At 44.4% G+C, this 17,348-nt stretch overlaps 1 protein-coding gene across 1 annotated transcript in view; it reads left to right on the top strand.

Moving 5' to 3' along the window:
• LOC133018104 (zinc finger E-box-binding homeobox 1-like) overlaps positions 1-17,348 on the top strand; it is a 53,826-nt gene that overhangs the window by 16,750 nt on the left and 19,728 nt on the right. The gene's annotated exons all lie outside the window — the stretch shown is intronic.

Raw genomic sequence — 17,348 nt, 5'->3', positions numbered from 1 at the left:
CCTGCTCGGGGCAGAACACCCTCTCCCCACAGGCTGGTCTGTCTCACACAGACACAACTAAACACACAAATAACCATGTTTTTACACATCACAAAACTCAGATTCAACCGCTTCTAAACGGCTCTTTGTAATCAGGGAACCGGTCGACAGTTCTGCGACCTATTTCCCAAGGAGTTCTCTGGCAGGAGGAGAGCTTGTGTGATATGAATACTGAGCAGGTGAGAGGAGGAGGAGGAGGGGGGGGTGCTGAGCAGGAGATCATGACCACATCAGTGCAGCTCTACCCGACCAGGGGCGTGAAAACAGCCTGACAGAGATTATTATTGATAAGCTGGAAGAGTTTGATCCTGTTGATACGCTGCAGTGACCAGACTTCAGAGCAACTGAAGGGAGAGGACAGATTAACTCTGCAGCCAGAATGAGAACCACAACACCTACAGTTTAACCACAACTTAATCATAAATAACGACAAAAGAAAATCACAGCAATCTGAATTGGAAAATAACCATATTTCGGGTTAAATCAAAGGATAAATGCCGATCTTCTCTGGGTTTGTTTTGTAGAACAGAAGTTTCCAGAGGCCGTAATGTCTGTGAAAGACTCACATCAGCTGATTTGTGTCTAATCTCTAATGTGATCATCTCGCCAGGAGACGTTTCTGTGACCTGAGCACTTGCGCTGCAGAATTACGTTCTTCAGTTTATTGATCCTGATCTTTGATTAGCTGAAAGCCTCCACGATTACCTGCTTGGCCTGCAGGATATTCTTTCTTTAGCTCCGGTGAATCACAAGGCCTAATGGATATGAAATCAGTGGAAACACATTATGAGTTGTAATGAAAGCTTCCGGGTGTAGATTGAGACAGAAGAAGTGTCGGAGGTAACTGAATCCTCAACTCTGCAGCCGAGCTTTCACCCGAGCAGCTCTGAAGCTCCACCTCCCATTATATATTTTACGATAATCGTTATATTATAAATGGTTTTTCAGGCTGCGACAGGCAGAGGGTGAAGCTCAGGGAGTGGAGACACTGGTCTGTGTGATTAAAGACTTGATAGGTGAACCTGAGCGACACATCCAGTGGGATCACCGCAGCTGTGAAGGTCAGAGGAGACGCTGTTTACACACGGAGCTGAAAACCAAAGTCTTTCTGTGAACTTTGAGTTTTCACTTTCACAGACGACACCGAATCGCCTCTGTGGCTCGGTGATCTCTCTGTGATCTGAGTCAACAGTTTGATGGAGGGCTTATTAACCCGGTTTCACCAAGAAGACATTGACCAGTGACAGGGAAGATGGAGGACGGAGGAAGAAGGGGTGGGGGTGGGGGGGGCTGGGCCGCGTGTTAAAGGTCACAAGGACTCGCAGGACCAGAGCGATAATGTGGAACATGCATCAGTCCACTGAGCGGCCCGGACAGATCCTTTCTGTCACTTTGTTTTCTAATATCTCCCCCGATCTAATACTTGAACGATTTCTCCTGCTGCATGTGGGGGTCAAAGGTCAAGATCAGCCACATTACAAGAAGGGATTTCCTGTCAAGGACGCCGAAGCATGTAGGCGTCTCTCCGCTGTCCACCAGAAGTCACCCTGAAAACAAAGGCTGCATTATAGCCTCAAACAATCATCTACATTATGAATAAATCTAACATTTTCCACGATTGTTGACCGAGATTCAACCCTTTCACTTACTGGGATTTGTTGCTTTCATTTAGTCAATTTGTTCGTAATGTCACAATCGATTAATCAATAATCAAGAAAATAGATTAAAATACAAGAATATTATGTCATAATTACCTTTATAATTAGCAGATTGCAGGTTTTATTTCATCTATTAGCAGCTTCTCATTGAAAGTACATTTCTTTACAGTGGTTCCACACCAGTAATCAGCAGCTTCCTCAGTTTCTCACATTGACCGTGTGTCATATGTGTTGAATCCAGCTGGGTTACATGTTATAAATGAGAGTGTGATGTTTGTCGCTGTATACCAGCTCTGATTCGCTGGTGACCTGTGTGTGACCTGGGTGTAGGTAGAGGATGCATGTATCCCTCCTTTCGCCCATTGTCAGCTGGGATTGGCTCCACCCCCTTCTGCGACCCTTTGGGGATGTGATCCAGATAATGTATGGATGTGTAGTCATCTGCAGATAGACTGTGTGTTTCTTTCCATGCTGTGGGATTGTGTTGTCATGTTTTCCTTCAGTTTGCTGATTTATTATCACTGAAAACTTTCCGTCTTCTTCCGTCATAAACTTTCTGAATGTTCAGTTTTTGGATGTTAAATATGAAATCTCCCTGGGAGGGAAGCAGGAGGCAGTAAAACGTGATAACCTGTCGACAGGCCCGATACTGAGAAGTTCTACCTGAGGAGTTTGATATATGAGATCTCTATCAGTCTGCTGCTTTCAGTGTGAACGCTTGGATGAGACTCAGACTCAGACACCACACTTGGAAACCCAGCGTGCAGGGAGAGCAGTGGGTGAAAATTCCGATGCTGGGCACAGCGATGACCTAGATTTGCTCCCACCAGGATCTGTCACTCCGGCAGAAACAACACAGGATCCTAAGGGGCTGCAAATACAAACAGCAAATCCCCAGCAGCTCCGAAGCTTTAGAAAAGTGTCATCGGCTGCATGTCTGTCTGTGTGTGTGTGTTGTTTGTTCTGCTGATCACAAGGTGCACGGTGTGTGTGTGTCTGTGCACGGCAGCGAGAGAGTGGCGTCGGCACATTTCACAGGAATCTGGATAACAAGCTGGTGGGAGGAGTCATGTTCCAGATGTGCACCGGGTCTGAGAGACGACAGAAACCCAGCAGCTGTTTACCATGGTGCTTCTATATGATGCATTCGGAGCGTTTAGCTAACATATACATATATACCCTAATTGATTTGGGTTATTTTTAAAGAAAATAAATCTGTGTTCATGGATCAACACAAACAGAAATCAGGCTGGTTTGATACAATCTGGAAAAACTGGTGAAAACGACATTTATTTATCTTTGTGCTGTACCGAACATCCCAGGAGCAATAAAAAGAATAAATGGTTTAGTGTTTTAATAACTATTTGGTACATTTCAAAAGCAAAAACTATCCAAGCAATTTGTAATATTGCTTGGTTTAAAAAAAACACATTTGAATATGTTATCCTGAGTTCTTAAACTTAGATTTTATAGATAACGATAAAATTGATTACGATTATTATCAACTACTTTAAGACAAGGTGACCTACTCAATAATAATTTTTATCACATTAACAGAGGATCTATATCAGAGCTGTCGATGAAATGGTAGCGTCTGTTTCTAGATTATTCCAATGAATAAATTGGCAAACTAAATATTTTCGCTCCAAGTGTTTTAATTTAAGTTTAACCAGAGAAGAGCATTAATACTATGGGAGATATTTGATACGAAACCAGATACTTTGGGCACATTGATATATCGTAGTCGTCCTTATAGCCATAAGATGAAGGCATGTGAGCTAACAGGCTCATGTATTGATCGCTGACAGACCACTGGGGTGTTCCTGATGGTTTCCAGTACAGATCGTTGTGTTACGTCGAGGGAATAATTGGTTGATATTCCATCAGAGGTTGAGATTGATTATCTGTGGTTCTGGTTATCCCTGTACAGTGATCCAGTGGAGACGTGGTCCAGTGGGATGAGGATAGGACATTTCTAAGGTTTATGTTAAAAAATTAGTTGGATGGATACACACAGATCAACTTCTTGTGACCGTTTGGAGTCAAATGAATCTGGAATCACAACCATGTGATTCATCAGTGTAGCTTGTGTTTTAGATTCCTCTGCTTCCGCTCCTGAATGAACTGATTCACATTCAGTTGATCGGCTCCAGCAGCAGCTCCGGCTCGCACCATTGTTTGCATTTCAACCACAAGCTGGCTGCCCTGCTTTCTTATGTCCTCCAAGTGAGTCATGTGGTCAAAGACCATGTGCTCACAAAACCCTCCTCAGACTCCCCCCCGCCCGCCCCCTCCCCCCACCCTGAGGTGGCCTCTCTCCGTGCTTTGTCGCTTTTGCTCCTTCCCCAGTCAGTCAGTCAGTGTGCGCCGGCAGCCGGGCAGCGACCTTTCCGACCTCTTTAGCACTGATTGGCGTAGCGTGGCTCTCGGCTTGGCTGCACTCTCTCTCCTCCCCGGGCCCCTGGTCTTACACTGGGGGGGGGGGGGGACAGAGGCCGTGAGCAGCCATCAGGACGGTGGTCACCAGCTGCACTTCAGGTTCATCCTCTCTGAACTGCATCAGCACTGAAGTACATTTATAGAATTTAATATCAAGGCACTTTGTAGGCTTGAATTTCTTTGGCGTGTTAAGGTTTCCTGCCCCAGGTGAGAAAGACTCGTGAGCTACTAGCCTGGAACTGCACTTTCATTATTAACAAGTGATAGAAGTTCTGAGTTGTGTCTTTTCATATTCAATTTGTGTCTGAACATGTGAAAGTAACACTCCACACTAGAGCTGAACGGGCCTGGAAGGTGCAGAGTGTACTGAGGCGGTTTTTCTGAAAGGAACCTGTTCACTGAAGGTCGAGCTGCACATGCACTGCAGTCTATTTGTGCCCATAATAAAATCAAAGAGTCACATCCATGTGATTTATGGATAATATATAGCCTGTCATGAGCCCAGGCACCATGAGAGAGCACACGTACACACACACACACACACACACACATGCACAAGGAAACGCACACACATTTAGCCATCCAACAAGATTTAATGTCATAGTCTGGAATCTTATGTCCGTCAAAGTGGAGACCTACATAAAAATGGAACTACAAAAAGAAAGAGGGAAGAATAGAAAAGTCTTGTAGTTTATTTTGGCTCTTTCTCTCTCTTTCTCTCTCTCTTTCTTACTCTCTCTCTCACACACTCACACAGACACACACACACACTGGCAGTAACAGCTGGGCTTCTTAGGTAAATTGAATCAGCCGCTCCCTGGTCAGCCGGGCTCTTGTGTGGCCCCTGGCGCGGAAACTCAAGCCATCAGATTGATTTTCGTCCCTCTCTCTCCATCCACCTCCCCCTGATTCATCTCGGTGTCTCACAGCTGCTCCGACTACTCGTCTGGATCCGGCAGAGGCGGTGTGGGGGGGGGGGAACTGGCCTCGGCCTTCTGGACCAGGTTCTCCTCCTCCTCCGCTGGTGCTGGTCGCTCTCTGGGTGACAGGCTGTGTGTGTTGGTGTCTTCTGGGAGAAAAGCTTATGTAACGTTTCTCGTCTTTTATCTTTCATCCCCACACCGGTCTGATTCAGAGACAGAAAAAAAAAGAAACAGGGTCAGTCCAGCTCCGGTTAATCTCTTCTTCTTGGCCTGGCAGCCTGGAGACGGCACACACACACACACACACACACACACACACACACACACACACACACACACACACACACACGTATCTCTTTGAGCTATTTTCTACCTGACTTCAGGTCCTGCCCTCGGACCTGTCCTCCATCTAAGCCTTCAGACTCCGAAGGCCATTAAAGAGATATTTCACCAGAACCCGGCCTCTGGTTCCCCGGGCTCTTCTTCCAGCTGGAGGGAGGGAGGCGGGTCAGTCGGGCGTCCCGGTGATTAGCCTGCTGGCCTCTCTCTCTCTCTCCTGCAGGTGACTGATGTTTCACCAGCACACCGGCTGCAGTGTTTGGCCTAAATCGTATTTTGAAGGGGTCCTGGGATTTAAATACATTAGTGATAAGAGGGGGGGAGGCGGGACAGTAATATTCTGCTTCTCTGACTCAGTGTGTGTGTCATCAGAGTCTGTGTGTGTCCAGGCTGCTGCTGATCAATCAATTGAATTGTATTTGTAAAGCCCAGATTCACAAATCCTAGTTTGTCTCTTAGGGTTTAAGGAGGTGAAGAGATTCTTCTGTTCTTAACTCTCAACAAGAGGAAGGAAAATCTTCCAAAACAAAACCTTTAACAGGAAAACATAGAATCCTCCGATGAGCCACATGTGAGGATCCCAACATTGATTAGAAGAAACAGTTTTTAACATAATGGAAAACTGGGTCAAGGATTTATATATCAGAATTTAATGAAGGGAGCAGCAATGACAAAGGAATGTGTTATTGCCAGTAATGGTAGAAATCCTCCACCTTTTTAATGTATTTTTGTTTTGTGCTGTGATGTGGCTGAAAGTAAAGTACATTAAATGTACAATAATAATTATTCAAGGTATTTTAAAGCAAAACTTTCCATATATTATGTTTCTTAGTGTTTCCTCTCTAGGTGACAAAGCAAAGTTCCACCTCAGAGCAAATCTAAAACATTTTCTAGCTGCTCTTCGTTTGTGTTTATTAAAAACATCATATCCGGGTTGTTCCTTGAAACTGAAAGTAGTTTGTTTTTGCTCACAAATTAACTCTTTACTCTCAGAAGCTTCATGTATTGATGCTTTTAGTCTCTTTCTTGACGTTTTTTCTTTCCTAATGAATCATGAAACAGGATAAAAATAACCCGGCGCTCACGACAGACTCATGCTTTGTGTAACTTGTTTGTTAATACACAACGTCTCATTAACTCTGACCTTGTGAGTGTTTGCCTGCCGCTCCACTCTGATCACAGACTTAATTGACGAGCAGGAGATAAGACCGAGCGAGTCGAGTGTACAAACAGTAACTGTACACAATAAATCATGCATGATAGATTACTGTACGAAAGCCTTTAATCCAGAGGTAGAGCTGGTATGGATGGTCTTTTGGCGGAGAAGATAAGTGTGTGTTTGTGTGTGTGTTTGTGTGTGTGTGTGTGTGTGTGTGTGTGTGTGTGTGTGTGTGTACACCTGATGCGGCAGATTAATGCATGTACTGTATTAAATTAAATGTAAGATAGAGTATGAGCTCTCCTCTGCAGCAGCTGCGGTGAGGGAAACGCCCCTGCCACACAGGTTGCATGAGTGCGGACGTGTGTGTGTGTGTGTGTGTTTTAGAGAGCTGGAGTGTGTGAGAATGAAGAGTGAGAGAGTGTGTGTTTATATGTGTGTGTGTGTGAGAGAGAGAGAGAGTGGGAGGTAGGTTGTGAGTGAGTATGACAGTGCAGGTTATGTGATCGACAGTCTGCCTCACTCATCTCTCACACACCTCTCGTGCACTCTTACCCACGCTGCACAAACACACACATAAAACACACACACACACACACACACAGTGACGGGCTGCGGGCTGTTGAGTGCTCGCTCTGAAGTGAGCACTTCTGTTTGCATTTAAAAGAACTGGACCGGCAGCGGGGAGTTTCCAGCTGCTGATATTACTAATGTTCCTCTCGTTTCCTCGACGTGAATCAGAAGCGAGCGGGTGACGAGCGAGAGAGGAATCAAACCATTAGACATGAAAACACTTACAGGCTCTGAGACTCTCTCTCTCTCTGTCGTGCTATTCAAGTGTCAGGTGGTTTTCTGCGTCTATGAGCTGATGGAAAAAAGTAAAACACCTTTTATTGACACTTAAAGGTGTTGGTTTTTGGTATTGGGATGTTTATGGAGCAGGAACCAGTGTGATGTGGTGGATTCAAGATTCAAGATTCAAGATTCAACATTCAAGATTTTTATTGTCAAATGCACAGAGATAACATGAAGCAGTCGCTGGAAATGAAATACTTGGGTCACAGGCTCTCTTTAAGCAATGCTCAGTAGTTTCAACCAAAAAAATAAAATAGAAATAGTATAAAATAGAATAAAATAGAATATCAATAAAATAGAATATCAAAAATTAAAACAGAAAATAAAATATATATATCTAAATATATATCTTTACAGATGAGGAGAAAAATAAAACAACAATAGTTCAATTTGTGCAGTAGTGCAAATATTCAAATATGTGTTATTACGGTGCTGGTGCAAATATGCAGATATGCCAGGGTGCTGGTTTGGTGGAGTTATTGCTGTTCAGAGGAGTTTAAAAGTCTTATGGCCTGGGAATCTGTACTGCAGCTGATACTGACCTCATTATGCAAATTAAATATCGGACATGAATCTGAATCTAAATCTTAATGAGCAGATCAATGCTCCATTTTACTTCTGTTGTGCAAAGCTGTGAACGTCTGATATATTATCTTGCTCAAAGTTTAGAGAACGTGTTGAAGTAGAAAGCGACAGAAGAGCTGAGCGGACACGGTTGAGGGGGGAAAGACGGGAGGAGGGAGGAGGGACGGCGCAAAGGTAAACAGGAAGTGACCACCGCCTCCGACCCCCACGCACCCACTTCCCCATATGTCATTTCCTGTATGTGGACGTCTGCTCACTCGCTCAATTCGTTCATGTGACATTTTTCACCGAGATGTAGAATACCTCCCTCCTGTGTGTGTGTGTGTGTGTGTGTGTGGGTGTGTGTGTGTGTGTGTGTGTGTGTGTGTGTGTGTGTGTGTGTGTGTGTGGAGAGAGAGAGAGGGATGTGACATGTTACATTGCACATGACGGACTGTGATGCATTGATATGTAGGTCAAAGCTGTGTTTATGCTTCGTGTGTGTGTGTTTGTGTGTGTGTGTGTGTGTGTGTGTGTGGGAGGAAACTCCTAATAGCACAGTGCTAGTGTGTGACCCATTTGTTGGCAGAGAGAGTTAAATCCTGCTGATCATGCAGTTGTCACACACACAAACAGTGGATTGAGTAAATGTGTGTGTGTGAGTGTGTGTGTGTGTGTGTGTGTGTGTGTGTGTGTGTGTGTGTGTGTGTGTGTGTGTGTGTGTGTGTGTGTGTGTGTGTGTGTGTGTGTGTGTGTGTGTGTGTGTGTGTGTGCGTGTGTGTGTGCTGTCAGGTCTAAGCCAGTGTGGCAGGCCGACGTTAAAGATGCATCAGTTTTTACAAACACAGGCTCAGTGGGACGCTTTTTTTATGGAACTCTTTTCACGGCTTCCTTTGTCTTGCGTCCGCCCCCCCCTCCTGCAGGGGGTCAGAGGTCAGAGTGCAGGTTGCCTGCAGAGAAATGCCCTGGAACTGGCAGCGGCAATAACTTAAGACTGTTCAGTGGAAAACATTTAACAATTAAGGCTTTGTAGAGATGTTCCAACACCATCCTCTCCCCCTCTCACACCCCTCAGGATACAGAGGACTGATCCAACACGAGTGCATTTAAAAATAACTTAAAAAGCATATTTTAACATATATAATATTTAAAATGCTGTTTTGCTGTCATTGCTGTATAGCATTTAGCTAGTTTTGTAATTGGCATCACTAGTTCCATCCCTGGAAACTGAAGCATTGGTACAAATTGCAGTTTTCAAGATTGGAAACATTTGAGCGATATCTGGCTAATGCTAAACTATCGTAAATCTCTTCTTCTTCTTCTTCTTCTTGTCTCTTAAAACAGCATTTACCACTAGCTATATTCAGTGCATCTGCTGTTTTGGAGTCGCAAAGAAGAAACTGTAACTTTAAAGACGTGGTATTGGATCAGTTCATATATTTACGTGCTCCCTGATGCCCGACTCAGCATCTGAGTTATTTCCAATACTGGTATTGGAACATCTCTTTTGACGTTTTTTAGTCTAGACCTCCCCAGAATGTCTGGATCTGGACTTTCTCCTAAGTTTGCCTTTCACACCTGAACAACCCAACAGTAGATTCTCTGCTAAGACGCATTCACAAACACCACAGAGCTGAGGCCTGGCGCTGCAGAGAATATTTCATTTACATCATCTACACCTCTTATCATCAAAAGCTCTCTTGACAACTTCGATGGTGTTTTCTACATGTTGTTATAAAACGTAATCAACACAGAGAATCCTGCTTTGGATCTCCTGCTGTGTTCTCACATTGACTCATTGGGAAGTTTTTACAAGGGAACTGTTTTTTACAAGGCGACAGGCCCGAGAAGAGAATCTCTTGAGCCTCCAGAGAAGGTCTGGAGATCCTCCCGAGTTCAGTGCAGGTCTGAAAGCATCTTAACGCTCCATCTGCATTATTTTAAATTACAAATGACAGCAGAATTTCATCTTATGGAAAGAAAAAACAGGAATATATCAATGAGAGCTACATCTTGAGGCCCTTACTTTAAGGAGACTAATGAGACAGGAGGGTTTTTATAGAAAGCTCTCGCCCTCCAGCAGCTTCAGTGCAAACCTCCTCAGCCATTACAGCTTCTATGAGTCACTGAAGAACTCCAGTTGATTAGATTTGATTGCAGAGGTGCAGCAGTTTTTCCAGGCGGCTATAACAGGCCTGAGATCAGAGCTGAGAATATTATGTAATCCCCCTGTGTGCTGCCACCCCCTGTTGAAAATGAATCATCACACACACACACACACACACACACACAAATACAGAATGTACCCGTGTGCACATCATAAACCTGATGCATATTCTCAGTCACACACACACTGTGCTGCTGCTTTAGTTAACACACATCGATCACACCTCACTCCTCACTCACACTTATGCTCTCACACTCTCAGTAGTTTCTCAGGTGGTCGTCCTGTGAGTCACTTTGAGCTTCAGGGAAATGACGTCAGCCACAGTGTTGTTCTGTCACCTGCAAAGTTTGAGAATGATGTAAAAGTCACTTCAGGTCTGTGGCCGGCTTTGAACAGCAGCTTCCTTCAAGTAGGTCAAACTGCGGATGTAATATCCACAAGGGGAACACATTAAAATTACCACTGAGTAAAAAGATTATTACTGGCATTATGGTAAAGCATGATAGTGACTATTAAAGATATGACTCATGTTAAAGGTCCCCTGTGATACTGGAATATCTCCCACCTTGTTTCTCTTCTCCCCCTGACATGAAAATTAGATATCTTCCCTCTCTGTTGGGTTGTTTGTTTGTTAGTTGCTCGGTTTGTTGTCAGCTGGATTACACAAAAACTGCTGAAGGGATTTCCACAAAGCTTAGAGGAAGGATGGGACTTGGTCCAAGACAGAAACCATTACACTTCGGGGCGGACCCAGACAAAGGGGAAGATCCAGGAATCCCTTTAAGTCTGCAGCGTTTTGGACAAATTCTCCTATTTCCTCTTGGACTACTAGAGTTCAAACCACCACCAGGGCCCATCTGTCCCCTTCAATGAATATGCCAAATTTCCCCCATCAAGATTCGTGAGTCATTCCCTAAGAATTTGATATAAAAATTATAAAAAACCCATCTACCAGTTCCTCTACCTCTAGTTTCTACGTGCGCTTTAAACCACATCCTGTAGTTTTGAGGGCAGAGGCCGATGCGGCGCCCTGATAACAGCCCAGCGCAGTTTCACCTGAGCGGTAACAGAATCTCCTGGTTTCCAACGAGACATATAAGACCCTGCGCCGTCTCTCGAATTACTGAAGGAGCTTTATCCTCGGATGAATGTGATTACTTCTATCGAGAGGCTGATGAATCCCAATCAGGAGCTGAAACAACCGAGTGTGTACGCCCTCTCATCAAGAGTCTGTTAATCAGGGACACACACACATTAAGGACAATTAACCAAGTCCTGCTCTTATCTCTCAGGGTCGCACACGCCCCAGTGCGGGTCTCACTGGGCTTCCGGTGATTCTGTTGTTCCCAGAGAGAGAGAGAGAGAGAGAGGGAGAGAGAGAGAGAGAGAGAGAGAGAGAGAGAGAGGGGTCTGATGGGGTCTGATTGAGCACCTGAGCAGGAAGCAGCTGGAAGGCCTTGATTACCCTGGACACACACACACAAACACACACACACACACACACACACACACACACACACACACACAGACACACACTTTAGACCTCATTGACTTCCCATGTTGAATTATAAGACATTATATATAGAGGTTGTCGGTGCTGTGGTGTTGCAGCGAGGTGGGAATGGAAACACGGAGGTCGTGCCAGGGACCCGAGCGACCACACCCCCCCCCCCTCTCCCGCCCGGGTCGATGACGCAGCCGCAGTCTCACCTCGTGATGTCGACTTTTAACACACACCTCAGGAACATGACTCAGAGCTGAATACTTAACATCTTCCAGTCCTGCGATGAAGCCGCGTCTCCTCTACTCGTTTTTTCACCTGGATTTCAAAGGTGAAAGGTCATTTTAGTTTGACCTTAAACAAAAAACACAAAGTTCAGCAAACAATCGCTGAGTCTTTTGGGGTCAGCGGCTTCAGTTGGTTTGGTCCGGTGCTGTTTCGGGTTAAGAACCAGCTGAGAACAATCCTTCAGACCTGGTTACCCTCACCAGGAGAGGAAGAGAGGTGTCAACAGTCTCTTTGCAACAGGAAGCAGCAGAATTTATGGGAAATGTCTGTTTTTGATTTGTGGTTGTGCTGCTGAATCTCAATCGCTTTCTCCATGAAATGCAAAAAGGAAAAAGAGTAAAACATTCCTTAAGATTCCCCACAGCCAAAGATAATCTGTAACTTTATTCATTTTTTCTCAACATGCCAAAACTCCTTTTTGCCAATAAAATAATATATTTATAGACAAATTGTTGCAAAAGCAGCAACGTTTTATTTCAACTGTGACTTCAGTTGTTTAATGATAAAAGTGTCGAATAGATGTTGATGTCATTGTTTAATATGGATTCTTAAGTTTGTTTGTGGGTGGCAAGAAGAAAAATAGATGAATTATTAACGAAGATAATCTTGATATTCTAAAAAAGACGACTTTATTTCTATGTTGTTGTAGAAAATGTGTGACTGTCCCTTTAAGTGGGCTGACTGTGTGCAGCTGCTCAGCATGCTAAAGTCTGGTCACATCGAGTAGCAGCAGACAGCTACAGTGATGTACACACACACAGACACACACACACACACACACACACACACACACACACACACACACACACACATCCACCCACACACACACACACAGTGGGGTAATTGTCTGTTAGGGGCTTGGCAGAAGTCCCATCCTGCACAGCTGCCCTGGGCCACTACACACACACACACACACACACACACACACACACACACACACACACACACACACACACACACACACACTGACAGACAGACACACAAACAGACTCATGGCCATGTCACACACTCTGATGTTTTACTCACACATCTTTCTTTAGGACTTTTCAATAGCGAGTCATAAAGAAAAGCAGATGACTCATTTTCATTCAGGTTCAGTTTAATGAGATTTGTTCAGCTGCCGGAGTTCATCATCACGTCTTTAATTAATAACTTGATGATGAACTCACGTGTTATTTGTTGTCTTGCACTGGTCAATTTGAGAAATATGACATTATTGATATGTCTACTAGAGCCCGACCAATATGGATTTTTGGGGCAGATCTCAATACCAATACTAGGTAGTAAATATGACCGATATCGTTAAATCGGCCGATATACAAATCAAAACAACATTTGATTCCTGAGATGTCGTTATTCAATCTTTCTGGAAGTGTGTTACCACAAACTTTATTATAAATAACTATAAATAAAAAGAAAACAACATTACAACCAAATATATAGAACTTAAATGAAGTGCTCATCTAGCTTCACCATTAGATTAGATTAGACTAGGTTCAACTTTATTGTCATTGCACAGTACAAGTACATATACAACGAAATGCAGTTTAGCGTCTAACCAGAAGTGCAAAAAAAGGCAGTAAAAGTGCAGAGTATTGTGCATATTAAAGTGAAAATGTAAATAAATAAGATCTGTACAGTAGGAATATATATGGAATATTGCAGTATTAACAGGAATTGTAAGATATAAGGACGATGAATACACTATGAGCAGGATAAAAATATAAATATATATAAATATGAATACACTATAGGCGGGGTTATACAGTAGTAAAAAAAGTAACAGTAGTGCAAATGTACAAATGTTCCAATGATCAGTGGTTGGAGGAGGGTGTGTGGCAATAAGAAGTATATGGTTAGCATTATGTTTATATATTGATATTGATATTGAGGCCTGAAAACCTGTTTGTGCTCTACAGGCCAATTCTTCATTTATGACCCAGTACCTGTACATTATATATAATCTCCCATCACTTTGTGTTAATTATCAGCAGCTGTTTGCCTGCAGCTAACCAGGAAAACACTGTACCTGCTCAACACCAGCATGTTAGCATCTTCACAACGAGCTCATCTGTTAGCATTTAGCTCATTTAGCTGATGAAGACGAGGGATGAAGACCAACACAATCCTGATGTGCTTTGTATTGTATCTGCAGACGGTCTATTTTTACCCGGCGCTCACTCACGCTTCCTGCGCCTCTTCCCACTGCAGAGCGGGTGACCTTTGACCCAGATCCTCCGCCGCCGTGTGGTCCAGTCAGGGTTGTGTAGTGTAGTGTTGTGTTGTGTGTCAGACGCACATGACTTCCTCCTGCAGGCTCACGTGTCCCGATGCGGGTCGAGCTCACTGATGCCAGCACTGAAGGAGTCAGATGCTCGGCTGCTCGCTCGGTGAACCGCTGCCGGAACTGTTCGTAGAAATGATTTATATATATTTACTCCCTCCTCTGTTGGGGCGTTGAGTGTTAACTGGGACGACACTGGGATCAGTGGAGTTGACCCAGCTGTTTACAGGACAGATGTTTGCAAAGCATGAATGAGGGGGAACTCTTTTATTTCATTGTGGAGGCTTTGACGCTCATCACATTCGCTGTGTGTTATCACAATGAGTTTTTAATTTCCTCTATAGACGATTGTTAGATCCACTCCGGTCTGGATATGATGAATTCATCCCAGTGACTCGTTGCTCTCTCGCCCTCACGTCTCCGTTCTGTCTGATTCACTCGATAATTAAGTAAATAGAAGCCGGTGTGTAGAAGTCCAGGCCACGGTTTGTTGTGTGTCATTACTCACTGTGTCGAGAGGATACACAACATTTATCTCTCAGTGATTTCTGCTCAGCGTTAAGTTGGTGTAAATTACATTTGAAGACAGATTTTTTTAAGTAATAAACACGAGTTCAGACTCGGAGTAATAACGAAAGGAGCCGGTTATGAAACAGATTGTTAATCAGAGCGATGGATGGCAGGAAGGGAGGAATGCCACGGTCTAGACTTCCCTCTTCCTCTCCTCCGTGCAGACCTGCAGACGGAGGAGTAACAGTTCTCTTGACACTTTGTCTCCATGATGTGGACGGGTCTCTCACTCACTCTCTCTTTTCTGTCTCTGTTACCAAAACAAACACACACACCCACACACACACACACAAGAGAGGAGTTGTTGTGAGACTGTTACATCTCATGTGATGTGAAACAGTGATCTGCCTTTTCTACCACGCCCCCTGTCTGCTGTTGTGGTAACTGCACCCTGGCAATAAGAGGACAGCGTAGCAGGAATGATGAATTTCCGGATTAGTCGTCTTGGAGACGTTCTGCCTTCAACCTGTTTGTCATTAAGATGCTTGTTCCTGAGCGTCTGAAGAATGAACAGACTGTTCCAGCTCAGGCTTTCACTCTGTGTCGTCTCCAGTGTTCTGTGTTATCAGCTGATTGTTGTTCCCCTCCAGCCGACACTGTTAAGAATAACTCAGCAGTGTGCAGCCGCCGGCCTCCGTGGTGTCAGACACGAGCTGTTGATCTGAAATTATAGACTTTTTATTATTAGAGCTGCACGGAGAACGGTCTGGTCGTTTAGTCTGAGTGGAGAGAGAGACAGTGTCTGCACGCTGGAGCTGATCGTCTGGCAGTTTCCTCATTTCAGAAAACAAAACCTGTGGCTCATAGATCTAGCTTTATATTTTTGATTGTCTGTAAAGATGAAACGATAATTTGTCTTCTCCTGAAAACCGTTTGGGACATTTGGTCAAATATCAAGATGTGATCGATATTTAATCTGTAAATCTAGAACATGATTAGAAGCTTTATCCAGAATTAAAATGTGATTAAGTACAAAACTGTCACTGTTAACACTTGTAGGATATGATTCTGTTCTCCTGCTCTCACTAACAGTATTACTGTACTATCCATGTTATACCACGTGTAAATGTTGCTGTACTGAGCTGGAAAATGGGCCATGGTCACACACATAAACACACAAACCCACACACACAAACACACACATACACACAGAGCCAAGGACGGGAAGTGGAGACCAACAAAAGTTGTGTAAACATCATATTTTAATCCAATGGACAAATATGAAATGACAGCACAGAGCAGCTCCTGCATGGATTCACCTCCTGCTCCTTTGTTTCTGTCCTCTGACTCTCCCAGCCTCTTACATCGATCCAGGCACACACACACACACACACACACACACACACACACACACACACACACACACACACACACACACACACAAACACATTTTTATATTCTGAGCCCCACTCATCAGTCTGGGGAATTGACAAGAGTCGTCTCCACATAGAACCACATTTTGTCTGAGTGGTGACAGGATGTGTGTGTGAGTGTGTGTGTGTGTCTGTGTGTGTGCATGCTCTGGGTGTGTCTTAGACCTAGGTGGGTTACAATAGGTGTGCGTCACATGGTCTGCAACATGTGCATGCAGGGAGGGGTGTGTGAGTGGTTAACGGCGCTACCTGACACAGCTTCCCGTTTCATACAGACACACACAGCTTGTTATGTGGTTTGGAACCTTTGTGTGTGTGTGTTTGTGTGTGTGTGTGTGTGTGTGTGTGTATGTCTGTGTGTGTGTGTACACCTGTCACCTGTGAACAAACAGCCTGGGCTCTCCTGCTCATTAGGCCTCTTCAGCACCTCTGCCAAGACGTACAGCTTCCCTGCAGAGAGCGTACACACACACAACTACAGACACACACATGCAGACACACACGTGTTCACTCTCATACTCATTTACGATAACAGACACGAGTACACACATGCTGACTGTGAAAAGGCAATTATCCTACCTACAGCATAGTGCTCATCATCACTTACATCCACGTACGCCGTCCTCTCCTACACACACGGTCACACACAGACACACACAGACACACACAGACACACACAGACACACACAGACACACACAGACACACACCTCTTCCTCCGGGCTCATTCACACCAGTCCGGTTGGTCCATTATTCATCCTGAGCTCACATGGAGAAGCACTAACCCTCAGACAAACTCACTGACTGCAGCACAGTGTAAAACAGATTTGCTTTCTGAGGCTGATAAACAAGTGATTATCCCCCCCCGCCCCCCCCCCACGAGGCTGCGCTGGATCCATTTTTATGTCGTCTCCGTGAACATGAAGGGGGGGGGGGAACCTGTGTGTAGCTCGGGTCCCAGTGATGGATGTGAGGCGGTGGAGATGATCTCCTGCACAGTGAGCAAGGAACAGCAGATTGGAATCCTCACTGCGGCTGGATCACAGGCAGGAGGCGGGAGGAGGAAACATGGGATTCAATATTGAAATATTACATGAGAGGAGGTTTTTCTTGAGAGTTGAATTGATTCAGAGGGTTTGTGGGTTTTTTTGTCAACACTTTTGCCTTTTTTGCAACTTCGCTGAAGAACTA

The sequence above is a fragment of the Limanda limanda genome, chromosome 13, assembly GCF_963576545.1.
Source record: "Limanda limanda chromosome 13, fLimLim1.1, whole genome shotgun sequence".
NCBI classification, from domain to species: domain Eukaryota; kingdom Metazoa; phylum Chordata; class Actinopteri; order Pleuronectiformes; family Pleuronectidae; genus Limanda; species Limanda limanda.
This window is presented reverse-complemented; position numbering and strand designations above follow the sequence as displayed.